Raw genomic sequence first — 12,863 nt, 5'->3', positions numbered from 1 at the left:
ACTGTGTAACCTGAGAATAGTGGGAATCAGTGTAGGAAGTCTCCTATAATAGTGAAGACTGCTCCCATGGACACTACGTCATGGAAGTGTGCTACTACATAGTATGTATCCTGGAGGACAATGTCTGGGGATGAGTTGGCTAAGATGATTCCTGTCAAACCACCTACTGTAAAAAGGAAAATAAAGCCTAAAACTCATAATAGAGTGGGATCTCATATAATATTACCTCCGTGAAGAGTTGCTAATCAGGGACTTCCCTGGTGATGCAGTGGTAAAGAATTGGCCTGCCAATATAGGTGAAACGGGTTTGATCCCCGGTCCAGGAAGATTCCACATGCCGCGGAGCAAAAAGCCCGTGCGCCACAACTACTGAGCCTGCCCTCTAGAGCCCGTGAGCCACAACTACTGAAGGCCACATGCCTAGAGCCTGTGCTCTGCAACAAGAGAAGCCACCGCCATGAGAAGCCTGCGCATGGCGACGAAGAGTAGCTCCCGCTCACCGCAACGAGAGAAAGCCGGTGCGCAGCAACGAAGACCCAACGCAGCCAAAAATAAAAAAATAAAAAAATTAAATAAAGAGTTTCTAATCGGCTAGATACTTTTACTCCTGTAGGGATAGAAGTAATTATGGTAGCTGATGCAAAGTATGCTACTGAGTCGACAGCTATCCTTATGGTAAATATAAGATGGGCCCACAGAGAAATCCTAAAAGGCCAGTGGACATGACTCATAATATTCCCAAATAGCTGAAAGACAGTTTTTGTCCTAAATCGTATGTAATGATATGTGAAATTATAACAAACCCTGGTAGGCCATGAATACACACACTTCAGGGTGACCAAAGAATCAAACTAGGTGTTGCTATAGGATTCGGTTTCCTCCTGCAGGGTCAAAGAATGTAGTGTTGAGATTTCTATCTCTTAGCAGTCTGGCAATTCTGGCTGCTTGGACTGAGAGTGGTAATTATAGTAATATGGCTATAGTTAGGGAAGACTAAACAAATAATGGTGTTTGGTATTGGGATTTGACTGCTGGTTTTGGATTAAAGACTATAGTAATACAAGAAATAGCACGAAGAATTGAAGAGACACCTGCTAAAGGTAAGGAGGAAATGGTTAGGTCGACAGAGGCTCCTGCGTGGGCCAGATTGCAGGCTACAGCTGAATATACAGTTCCACTTTTACCAGAACCAGCTTCTACTATTGGTAATATGAGTAGGAGTAAGAATGATGGGGGAAGTAGTCAAAAGTTGACACGATTTATTTGGGGAAATGCTACCTCAGGTGTCCCAGTTATTAGTGGCCCAAGTCAGTTTCTGAACCCTGCAGTGTAATGGGTTCAACTACAAAGAGAATTATTACAAGTGCAGGGACTGTTACGACTACGTTAAAGATTTGGGCATCTCCAAGCAGCGCTCCAGGTTAGCATAGCTCAGCCAGGGTTAATATCCTCAAGGCGCTGCCTGCTACTCCAGCTCAAGCACCAAATAGTAAATATAAAACACCGATATCTTCGTGATTTGTTGAAAATAATCAGCAGTGTACGAACAGAGGTAAAATGACTTGAGCTCGCATTAGACTGTAAACGTAAAGACAGAGATGGAGCCCTCTGCTCTTGTCCTGTTTCGCTGTGGATCTAGATGGGGTCAATGCAGGTTTCATCACAGCCCCTGAACGAATTTTGTAACAGTTTCTCCTTGGTTTTTTTTTTTTTTTTTTGTAATTTATTTTTATAATGGGGTATAGCTGATTTTCAATGCTGCTGCACATCCACTTGATTCACTTACAGAGAGACATCCATAAATTCTTTTTCAGATACTTACCAGTCGTATATATTCTTTTATGGTGACTAGAGTGTGCCCAGTTTAGTTTTTTGAGCTATAGAGTAGGTCTTGTCAATTACCTATTTGGTCTTTGGAACCCTATCTGTGCTCATTTCAACCCTCTGGTTTATGCCTCGCCCCACCCCACCTTTCCCCTTTAGCAGCCTTAAGTTTGTTTTCTAAATGTGTGACTCTCTTTTGTAATTTAGTTCATGTGTAGCCATTTTTAGATTCCACCTATAAGTGATATCTTATGCTAAGTGTCTTTTTGTGTCTGACTTATATCACTTAGAATGATTGTACCTAAGTTCACCTGAGTTGCTGCAACTGGCCTTATTTCATAGATCTCATGGCTGAGTAATATTCCATTGTACATAAGTACCATATCTTCTTTATCCATTTTTTCCTTCCAAGGACATTTATATTGTTTCTAAGTCGAGGCTCCTGCAAAGGGCTGCACTAACAGTTGAAGTGCCTGTGTCCTATGGATCCATGGTTCTCCCGAGATGTACACCCCGGAGTGGAAGTGCTGTGTGCTCTGTAGCTCTATTGTTTTTAATTAATTAAGTTTTTTGGCCTGTGTTGGGTCTTTGTTATTGCACGTGGGCTTTCTGTAGTTGCAGCAAGTTGGGGCTACTCTTCGTTGAAGTGCATGGGCTTCTCATTTCAGTGGCTTCACTTCTTGCAGAGCATGGGCTCTAGGCTTCGGGCTTCAGTAGTTGTGGCTCACGGGCTCTACAGCACAGGCTCAGTAGTTGTGGTGCACGGGCTTAGTTGCTCCGCAGCATGTGTTATCTTTCTGGACCAGGGCTCGAACCCATGTCCTCTGCATTGGCAGTTGGATTCTTAACCACCGCGCCCCCAGGCAAGTCCCTATAGCTCTGTCTGTATTTCTGGCATGGTATGACATGGCTGTTTTGATAAGTACTTTATTTTCTAGTAAATTTCAAGTGTATAAAAAACTTTAAATAGCAGTATAAAGTTTTCCACATTTACAAAATACTACAGTTTGTTTTACCCTGTGAGAGTAGGAGGGCCACTCTCCCAGGGAATGAGCACATAACCCCAAAATGAGGAAGAATTATGGTTTCCACATTATAATCCTATCTACAGACCTGCTTCAACTTTCACCAGCTGCCCCAGCTTTGTGGAAATGTATTTTTCTATTCGAATCCAGTTTTCTTTTCTTGGAACCATCACTGGGGCTTTTCCTCACTTAAAAAACCTTGCTGGGTTTAAAGTGTACAAGATGAGCATGATCTGGGTGGTTTTTCTGTATGGCTTCTTTCACTTAGGATGTTTTCAGTGTTTATCCACATTGTAACATTGATCATTATTTCATTCATTTTTTCCATTGTGATTAAAAACACATAACATTTACCATTTAAATCATTTTTTAAAAACTTTTTTAAAAATTATTTTATTTTATTTTCTATTTTTTGGCTGTGTCGGGTCTTTGTTGCTGCACGCAGGCTTTCTCTAGTTGCGGCGAGCGGGGCTACTCTTCGTTGCTGTGTTCAGGCTTCTCATTGCAGTGGCTTCTCTTGTTACGGAGCACGGGCTCTAGGCGCACAGGTTTCAGTAGTTGTGGCACAAGGGCTCAGTAGCTGTGGCTCACGGGCTTAGTTGCTCTGTGGCATGTGGGATCTTCCAGGACCAGTGCTTGAACTTGTGTCCCCTGCATTGGCAGGCAGATTCTTAACTACTGTGCCATGGGGAAAGCCCCATTTAAACCATTTGTAAGTACACAGTTCTGTGGCATTAACTACATTCACATTGTTGTAAAAATATCCTCACCATCCATCTCCAGAGCTTTATTTTCCCCATGTGAAATCGTAACCATTAAACACGAACTCATCTCAACCCCTGGCAACCTTATTCTACTTTGTCTTTGAGTTTGACTTATCTGGATACCTCATACTAGTGGAATCATAGAACATTTGTCCTTTTTGTGTCTGGCTGGTTTCACTTAGCATAATGACTTCAAGGTTCATCCACATTGTAGCATGTGTGAGAATTACCTTAGTTTTAAAGGTTGAATCATATTCCATTGTGTATATACTACACTGTACTTATCCATTCATCTGTTGAAGGATGTGTTGTGTTGCTTCCACCTTTTGGCTATTGTGAATAATGTTGCTATGAATATGGGGTACAAATGTCTGTTCCAGCCCTTGCTTTCTAATATTCTGGGTGTACACCCTGGAGTGGAATCAAGGGACCACATCCATGTTTTTTAGGAGCCAGCATACAGTTTTCCACAGCGGCTGTATAATTTTACTTTATTCCTTTATATGACAGAATAATGTAGCTTATGAATCTACCTTATTTTGCTTATCCGTTTACCTGCTGATGGACATTTAAATCTTTTCTACCCTGGGCTATTGTGAACAGTGCTGCTATGAATAACTGGTGTACAAGTTTTTGTTTGAATGCCTGTTTTCCATTTTTTTGGTATATATCTAGGAGTGGAGTTGTTGAACCACATGGTAATTATATTTTATATTTTTAAGTAAATGGTAAAGGTTTGTACGCATAGACTGCACCATTGTGCACCATTGTGCATCTCCACAAGTAACTTTTAAAAAAATTTTTTATTTATTTATTTATTTATTTATTTATTCATTCATTCATTCATTTATTCATGGCTGTGTTGGGTCTTCGTTTCTGTGCGTGGGCTTTCTCCAGTTGTGGCGAGCGGGGGCCACTCTTCATCGCGGTGCGCGGGCCTCTCACTATCGCGGCCTCTCTTGTTGCGGAGCACAAGCTTCAGACGCGCAGGCTCAGTAGTTGTGGCGCACGGGCCTAGTTGCTCCACGGCATGTGGGATCTTCCCAGACCAGGGCTCGAACCCGTGTCCCCTGCATTGGCAGGCAGACTCTCAACCACTGCGCCACCAGGGAAGCCCCACAAGTAACTTTTAAGGGTTCCAATTTCTCTGCATTGCTGCCAACATTTGTTATTTTTATTTATATATTTTAAAATTGATTTTAAAGTTTATTTTTATTCTAGTGTGTGTGAAGGGGCATCACACTGTGGCTTTCATTTGCATTTTCATCATGACTACTGACGTTTGACATCTTTCCATGTCCTTGTTGACCATTTGTATGTCTTGCCTGGAGAGCAGTCCATGCAGCCATTTGTCTGTTTCAAAAATGTTATTGTCTTTTTGTTGATGAGTTGGAAAAGTCCTGGGTATATTCTAGGTAAAGAGTCTTATCAGATATAGAATGTGCCAATATTGTCTTCCATTCTGTGGGCTGTCTTCTTCCTTTCTGGATAGCCTCTTTTGATGCACAAAGGTTTGTCATTTTGAGGAAATCCAATTTATCTATTTTTTTCTTTCATTTCTTATGCTTTACTGTCAAATCTAAGAAACCATTGCTAAATTCATGGTCAGGAAGATTTAATTCCTTGGTTTATTTGAGAGTTCATACAGTCATCCCTCGGTACCCACTAGGCCAGGCTTTAGGCCTAGGTTTGAGTCAGTGTGAGGGTTCAGGGGTCACGGTTTAGGGTTAGGGGCCATTGTTGGAGCGTCCTGGTAGAGGGCTGTGGCTAAAGGGTCGGGGGTTAGAGTTTAGGGGTCAGGGCAAGGGTCTAGGGGTCTGGGGCTAGGGTTGTTAGGGGGTTACGGTTAGAGGTTAGGGTTATTAGGGTAAAGGTTAGAGTTAGGTTTAAGCACAATTGGCCCTCATTGCCCTCCCCTCTCTTTCTCTCTGAAGCCTCCAGAATGGATAGGACTTGCCCAGGGTCAAACAGGAGTCAGGGAGCTGAGGTCAATAACTGTTTTTCTGGCCTCCCTTCCCCCAGTCCTGGGCTCTGAGAGAAGAATGAAATGTCTGTTCTTGTCTCGGACTGTTTCTTATCCAACTCAACCTCTGTCAAGGATTGGGGAGGGTGTCAGAAGTCATGTATGGTTTCCTTCTGCCCTCCTACCTGGGAAGGGTGATGCTGGCCCTACTCTGCCTGGGCAGCCCCAGGTTCCAGCACAGCCAAGACAGGAGGGCACTCAGCGGACACGTGTGGATTTATACAGGACTGGGGGTAGTGACCTGCCAGCCCCCAGATGCCGCCTTCTTAAGGGCTGGTGGGGCCCTCCTGGCCCTGGAGGCATCCTTTGTTCCATCTGAGTGGGCATGAATAGATGATCAAGTCTCAGGCAGGACAGCCTTTGACCTCTGACTATCCAGGCAGGCATCTGTGGTCCTCTAGCTCAGTCCAGCCTGGGCATTGTCAGGCCCTCATGTACAGTTACGGAGCTGACCATGATGCTGGGCAATTCAAGAGCTACCTGGGCAGTGTAGACATTTCTTTGAGAAGTTTCAACTACTAACATGCATGTGGCTGAGAAAAAGGCTTCCCGCTCACAGCCTCATAGGCTGCCAAGAGAAGTAATAATCCTCTAAACATTGGAGTGTGTCCCTGACACAACACCCATACAGTAGACCATGGCCCTGCAATCCTTTGTCCTTTCAGTTGTTAGAAACTTTTGACATGCATATTCATTAAGAATCAAAGATATGGGAGCACCTGGACCTCCCAGTGGGAGGTTTACACTGACACTGCCATTGTCTTGGAGAGCCATATGCATCCATGTGGCCTCTGGAAGCCTGCCAATTATGGGTTCCATGGCATGGAATAATTCTTGAGCCTCCCGTTACTTCATTGCACAAGAGTTTCCTTACCACCCTAGCATTTGGTTTCTTCCCTTGGAAAAGGAGAGAGAAGAAACTGGAAAAGGAGCAGTATTGTTTTTCAGGGATGGGTAGTTAATATGGCCAGGGAGATGGCTTAACTCACGGGCTCCCACATCTCAGGGGCAGGAATGAGGTCTGTGGGTCTTCTGAGGGCACATGGGCTGTTCTGGGCCAGCCTCTGAGATGTGAGGACCTGATGCCCAAGGAAAGAGACTTGAGTTTACCACCACCAATGATCCTGACTTTTCAGCAAGTGAAAGAACTTCTTGCAGTCTTGGGAGGGACAGTAAGAGCACTGGATACATAGCTGCAGCCCCTGACCCTAAGTGAACCCCTTTCTTCCTTTTGTGTCAGATTCTGTGCTGTGCAGTGAGCTGTCATTGACTTAGAATCTGTTGCTTTCTCCCAGCCAGCATCTGTTCTCAGGCCCAAGTGCCTCAGTTTTCCTTTGGGAATTACATCTCAGCTGCTTCCAGTCCAAACAGTTGCAGAAGGATGACCCCATGTTCCACCCAGCTCGAAGAAGGGTTTACAACCCACATCTAGCCAGTCCCATTTTCCATCTTCTGGTGTTGGGTCAATGATGAGAATGCAACCCACGCCAGATCAAAGGCATTTAAAACCATGACTTTTTGGAATCCAAGAAAAGGAGAAACTCTTTCTCGGAAAATGGATGGTGAGTGGTTGTCAGCCTAGAACTGCTGTTGGCCCAAGGGCAGTGAGAGAGCCTGTGCCTGTGAATGGGGTCCCCCAAAGGCACTGAGCGGGACAAAGATTTGGAGAGAAGCAAGATCACACTGAGACAGAGTGAGCCGCTGGACCTGCCAGGTCCAAACCCATTCTTCAACTTGTCACTTGCAAGTATTAATGTATTTCTACCCTTACAATAAATACTAATTTATTTTACTTCCGTAAGTGTGTCCAGTCGCTGGGAAAAGAAAAAGTCCTGGTTGATACATCTGAGTCAATAATCCCTGATCCTTCCTCAGGTGTCCTCACTGGGTAGGCGTGGCTGGGGGAGGTGAAGACACTGGGTGGGGTCATATACTAGGGTAGCTGCCAGACATCTCTGTCCCTGCTCCTTCCCTGTCCCAGGAGAGGGAAACCCTGGAAGAGTGATAGGATAACCAGTAGAGGAAGAGGTTCCTCAGTGATTAATTGGCCTTTTTGTGTTTTCCTTAATTTAGGGACCATTTTGGTAATGTGTTTTTACAAAGAAATCCCCCTTTTCCTCTAGGTTTCCAGTTTGTTACAGTAGGTTTCTCTTATTTGATGTTTACTTTTTCCTGTCTAATTTTCTACAGAATCATGACAAATAATGAACAAATACTGATACTTTACTATTAACTGAAGTCCTTATTCACGTTCCTTTGTTATACCTTTCCTTGTTCCAGGGTCTCAAAGGACATGGGGTCATCATGTCTGTTTAGTCTCTTCTGGGCTCTGACAGTTGCTCAGACTCTCCTTGTTTCCATGACCTTGACAGTGTGGAGGAGGACTGGTCAGGTATTTTATAGACTGCCGGGCACTGGGATTTGCTTGGTGTTTTTGTCGTGGTTAGACTTGGCTTTGAAAAATCAGATCACAGAGGTGAAGTGCTTCCTCTTCACTATATATCAAGAGGACAGGCTCTTAAGGAAACTTCTCACTTATATTCTTAACTTTGGTCACCTAGCTGAAGTAGTGTTTGTCAAGTTTTCCCACAGGTTAATTTTTTCCCGTGTCCATCCTGTGTGTCTTATTTAGGAGGAAGTCATAATGCAGAAGCCACACTTGAGGAGAGAGGGGTTAGCTTCACATCCTTGATGGACAGCTGAGTGTCTATATGAATTGTTTAGAAGCTTTGTGCATAGGAGATTTCTATTTAACACCATTCATCGAAAACTATGTAATTTATTTTTACCAGTTTGGACACGTGAATGATTATTGTAAACTTTTGTTTATAATCCAGCACTACATTATTAGACTGCTTAGTTCATTCTTGCTTTGGCTGTTGAGCTTTTTCCATTTGCTCCTGTTTTCATTTTACATAATTTTCCTTTTGTGGGTTTTTAAAATTTTGGGTACTTCTTTACTTTCTGATATTTTAAGATTACGCTGCTTCATATATTTACTGTCTCAGTCCTAGCATCAGCCCTTTCTTCAAAGAGCCCTTGTTCCTTTTATTAGAGAATGGTATTAAAAACTTACATGTGGGAGCTCAATATGCTCAGCTGACAGTACATAGAAATACATGCATGTATCCCAGCCGATGCATATACACATAATTATAAAGATATCCATATGGAACTATGTGTAGGCTAAAGATAGTTTATACCGATGTCTCCAACCGGATCTGTTATGACATGGATATCGTAACCTTTTCCCTTTGTTTGACTGTAACATCCCACTCCAGTGGTAAGAAACCTGGCTTCCACCATTTGTCATTTATTAAATTCAGTGCTTGTTCCATTCAATTACTGATATAGTAGTTTCAGTACTCTTAGCTACTACCCCTCATGGGAAAGAACTTAGAGTCCACTGTGTATGTATGGCACATTTTGTCTTTGGCCTACAGATTCTGTACATTTCCAAAGTTAACTTAAGTCAGCCCATTTGTCCCACTACCAACAGTGAGTTTTTCCATATATTTCTGAAACAGTTAGATTCTTTGTTACATTCTGTATTCCAGTCTTTGACACTCCCATATCCTAAGTAGCTAAGTTTGAGTAGATTGTAAATTACTTGTTGGGTTGTAAAAATCTGTGGGTGTAGACAAATGCATAGTGACAGGTATTCACCACTAAAGTATCATATGGACTATTTCTACCACATATTCCTTAAACTGTTTACCAGTGTCAGTTTTACCTTTTCTAGAATGTCATATAAATGAGGTCATACAGTGTGTAGCACTTCAGACTGGATTCTTTCACTTAGCAATGTACGTGTTAGTTGCATCTATATCTATCTATATATATTTGCATGGGTTGATGATCTATTCCTTTATATCTCTGAATACTATTGCACTGCATGTATAGGAGAGGAAAAATAATTTTCCCTCTACACTTCTATGTTCTTTATTGAGATCTCCCTTGTAATGAAAAAGAGACGAACTGGAGAAAACAATTAGAAGTTTAATATATACCATGCGTACCTCCTGTATACTTGAAAGATACCCAGGAAAACTGAGTCACTCCCTGAAATGGCCCAAGCCATTACCTTAAATGCTATCTTCTGCTGAGAACAAAAGAAAGATGTTAGGGAATGGAGGAAGCCATTTAAGGGATGTTATTAGTCAAAGCCCAGTAAACAAGGGTATGGTTGTTACACAGATTTACATCCAGGCCTATTTCATTGACAAGCTTTGTTTTTTTTTTTTTAAACATTTATTTATTTGGCTGCACTGGGTCTTAGTTGCAGCCTGTGTAATCTTTAGTGGCGGCATGCGGTTCCTTAAATGCAGCATGTGGGATCTAGTTCCCTGACCAGGGATTGAACCCTGGTCCCCTGCATTGGGAGTGTGGAGTCTTAACCACTGGACCAGCAGGGAAGTCCCAACAAACTTTTCTTGATATTTAGTCATCTTTCAATTCCTGGTCCAAAGAGGGACATACCCTTACAAATGGAGATATCCTTAATAAATGGAAATTTACCTCCTAAAAGGGCAGATTCTACTTTATTTATTTATTTTTTTTTTTGCGGTACATGGGCCTCTCACTGTTGTGGCCTCTCCCGTTGCGGAGCACAGGCTCTGGACGTGCAGGCTCAGCGGCCATGGCTCATGGGCCCAACCACTCCGCGGCATGTGGGATCTTCCCACACTAGGGCACGAACCCGTGTCCCTGCATCGGCAGGCAGACTCTCAACCACTGTGCCACCAGGGAAGCCATCTACTTGGTTTTGAAAGATTCTCCTGGGTCTGCTGTTTCTTAAGTTAATCAGTCCAAAATAATCCCTTTGTCAAATAGGCATATTTTGGGGTGGTGTATTCTGCTCCCCTTGACATGTATGTGCCCTAATTTGCTTATGAATTCATCTACAGAAGGACATCCTGATATCTTAAGTTTTTAGCCATTATGAATAGAGCTGCTGTGCATTACTTGATGCTAGTTTTGGTTTGAACACAGTTTTTCAAAGCAGTTGTCTAAATACAAGAGGTACACTTCTTGGATCCTAAGGTGAGACTTTTTAGATTTGGAAAAAACTGCCAAACTGTCTTCCAAAGTTGGTTGTACATGCATTCCACCAGCATCTTGAGTATATTCTTGTATGCTTATTTACTGCCTGTTTATCTTCCTGGGCTAGGTGTGTGTTTCAATCTTTACTAAATTTTAATGGCACTGTTGACATAATTTGAGTACAAATCCTTTAACAGATATGTGTTTTGGAAATAGTTTCTTGCAGTTTGTGGTTTGTCTTCCTGTTTTCTGAATAAGGTCACCAGACCCAAAGTCATGTAGATTATCTTTTTTTGTCTAGGATTTTTATAGTTTGGTAATTTAAATTTCTCTATGGGCAATTTTGAGTGAATTTTGGTTTAAGTTGTAATGTTTGTGTCTACATTCATTTCATTACATATGGTTTGTAATTAATTGCTCCTTAACCAATTTTAGAGAAGATACAGTGAGACACTTGGCTCCATTTCAGTTTGGATTTCCAAACTTAGTATATACAGCAGAACTGCCTTCCGGATGAGGCCTCTGGGTTTGTGAGTGCGGCACTCCCGGCACTTTTCTCACGTCCCACAGGGGGCGCCAAACCAACCTGTCTGACCCTGGGGGCACAGGTGCACCCTGCCCACAGACTTTGCTCTGTGACAAGCAGATGGGAGCTTTGTCTCCTGTCAGGGCTTAGGTTTCTGGAACATGAGGCATTGTCCACACTGACAGGAGCTGGGTTTTCTCAGGAGCCACTGGTGAGGAGACTCCACAAGAGGAAAAAATGAGCAAGTGTGGAGAATCTTCCTGTGCAACTGACTGCTGGCTGGGTGGGGTGCATCTTCAGGGGACTCAGGAGAGAAAGAGTTTAATGTGGAATACTGTGTGCTTTTAGTTAGCTTTATATGCAGTGTAGATGGTGACCACTGTCGTTCTTTGGAGTCCGGTGTCTAGTTTTCCAGGCACTGGTTGTTGATGGCTTTAGGTAGAATAAACATTTTTTTACAACTTTATTGGAGTATAACTGCTTTACAATGGTGTGTTAGTTTCTGCTTTATAACAAAGTGAATCGGTAAAACATATACATATGTTCCCATATCTCTTCCCTCTTGCGTCTCCCTCCCTCCCACCCTCCCTATCCCACCCCTCTAGGTGGTCACAAAGCACCAAGCTGATCTCCCTGTGCTATGCGGCTGCTTCCCACTAGCTATCTATTTTACGTTTGGTAGTGTATATATGTCCAAGCCACTCTCTCACTTTGTCACAGCTTACCCTTCCCCCTCCCCATATCCTCAAGTCCATTCTCTAGTAGGTCTGTGTCTTTATTCCTGTCTTAACCCTAGGTTCTTCATGACATTTTTTCCCCTTAAATTCCATATATATGTGTCAGCATACGGTATTTGTCTTTCTCTTTCTGACTGACTTCACTCTGTATGACAGACTCTAGCTCCATCCACCTCATTACAAATAGCTCAATTTCATTTCTTTTTGTGGCTGAGTAATATTCCACTGTATATATGAGCCCCATCTTCTTTATCCATTCATCTGATGATGGACACTTAGGTTGATTCCATCTCCGGGCTATTGTAAATAGAGCTGCAGTGAACATTTTGGTACATGACTCTTTTTGAATTATGGTTTTCTCAGGGTATATGCCCAGTAGTTGGATTGCTGGGTCATATGGTAGTTCTATTTGTAGTTATTTAAGGAACCTCCATACTGCTCGCCATAGTGGCTGTGCCAATTCACATTCCCACCAGCAGTGCAAGAGTGTTCCCTTTTCTCCACATCCTCTCCAACATTTATTGTTTCTAGATTTTTTGATGATGGCCATTCTGACTGGTGTGAGGTGATATCTCATTCTAGTTTTGATTTGCATTTCTCTAATCATTAATGATGTTGAGCATTCTTTCGTGTGTTTGTTGGCAGTCTGTATATCTTCTTTGGAGAAATGTCTAGGTCTTCTGCCCATTTTTGGATTGGGTTGTTTGTTTTTTTGTTATTGAGCTGCATGAGCTACTTGTAAATTATGGAGATTAATCCTTTGTCAGTTGCTTCATTTGCAAATATTTTCTCCCATTCTGAGGGTTTATGGTTGTTTATGGTTTCCTTTGCTGTGCAAAAGCTTTGAAGTTTCATTAGGTCCCATGTGTTTATTTTTGTTTTTATTTCCATTTCTCTAGGAGGTGGGTCACATAGGATCTT

This window comes from Mesoplodon mirus, assembly GCF_964341445.2.
Source record: "Mesoplodon mirus genome assembly, chromosome: 1".
Taxonomy (NCBI): Eukaryota; Metazoa; Chordata; class Mammalia; order Artiodactyla; family Ziphiidae; genus Mesoplodon; species Mesoplodon mirus.
This window is presented reverse-complemented; position numbering follows the sequence as displayed.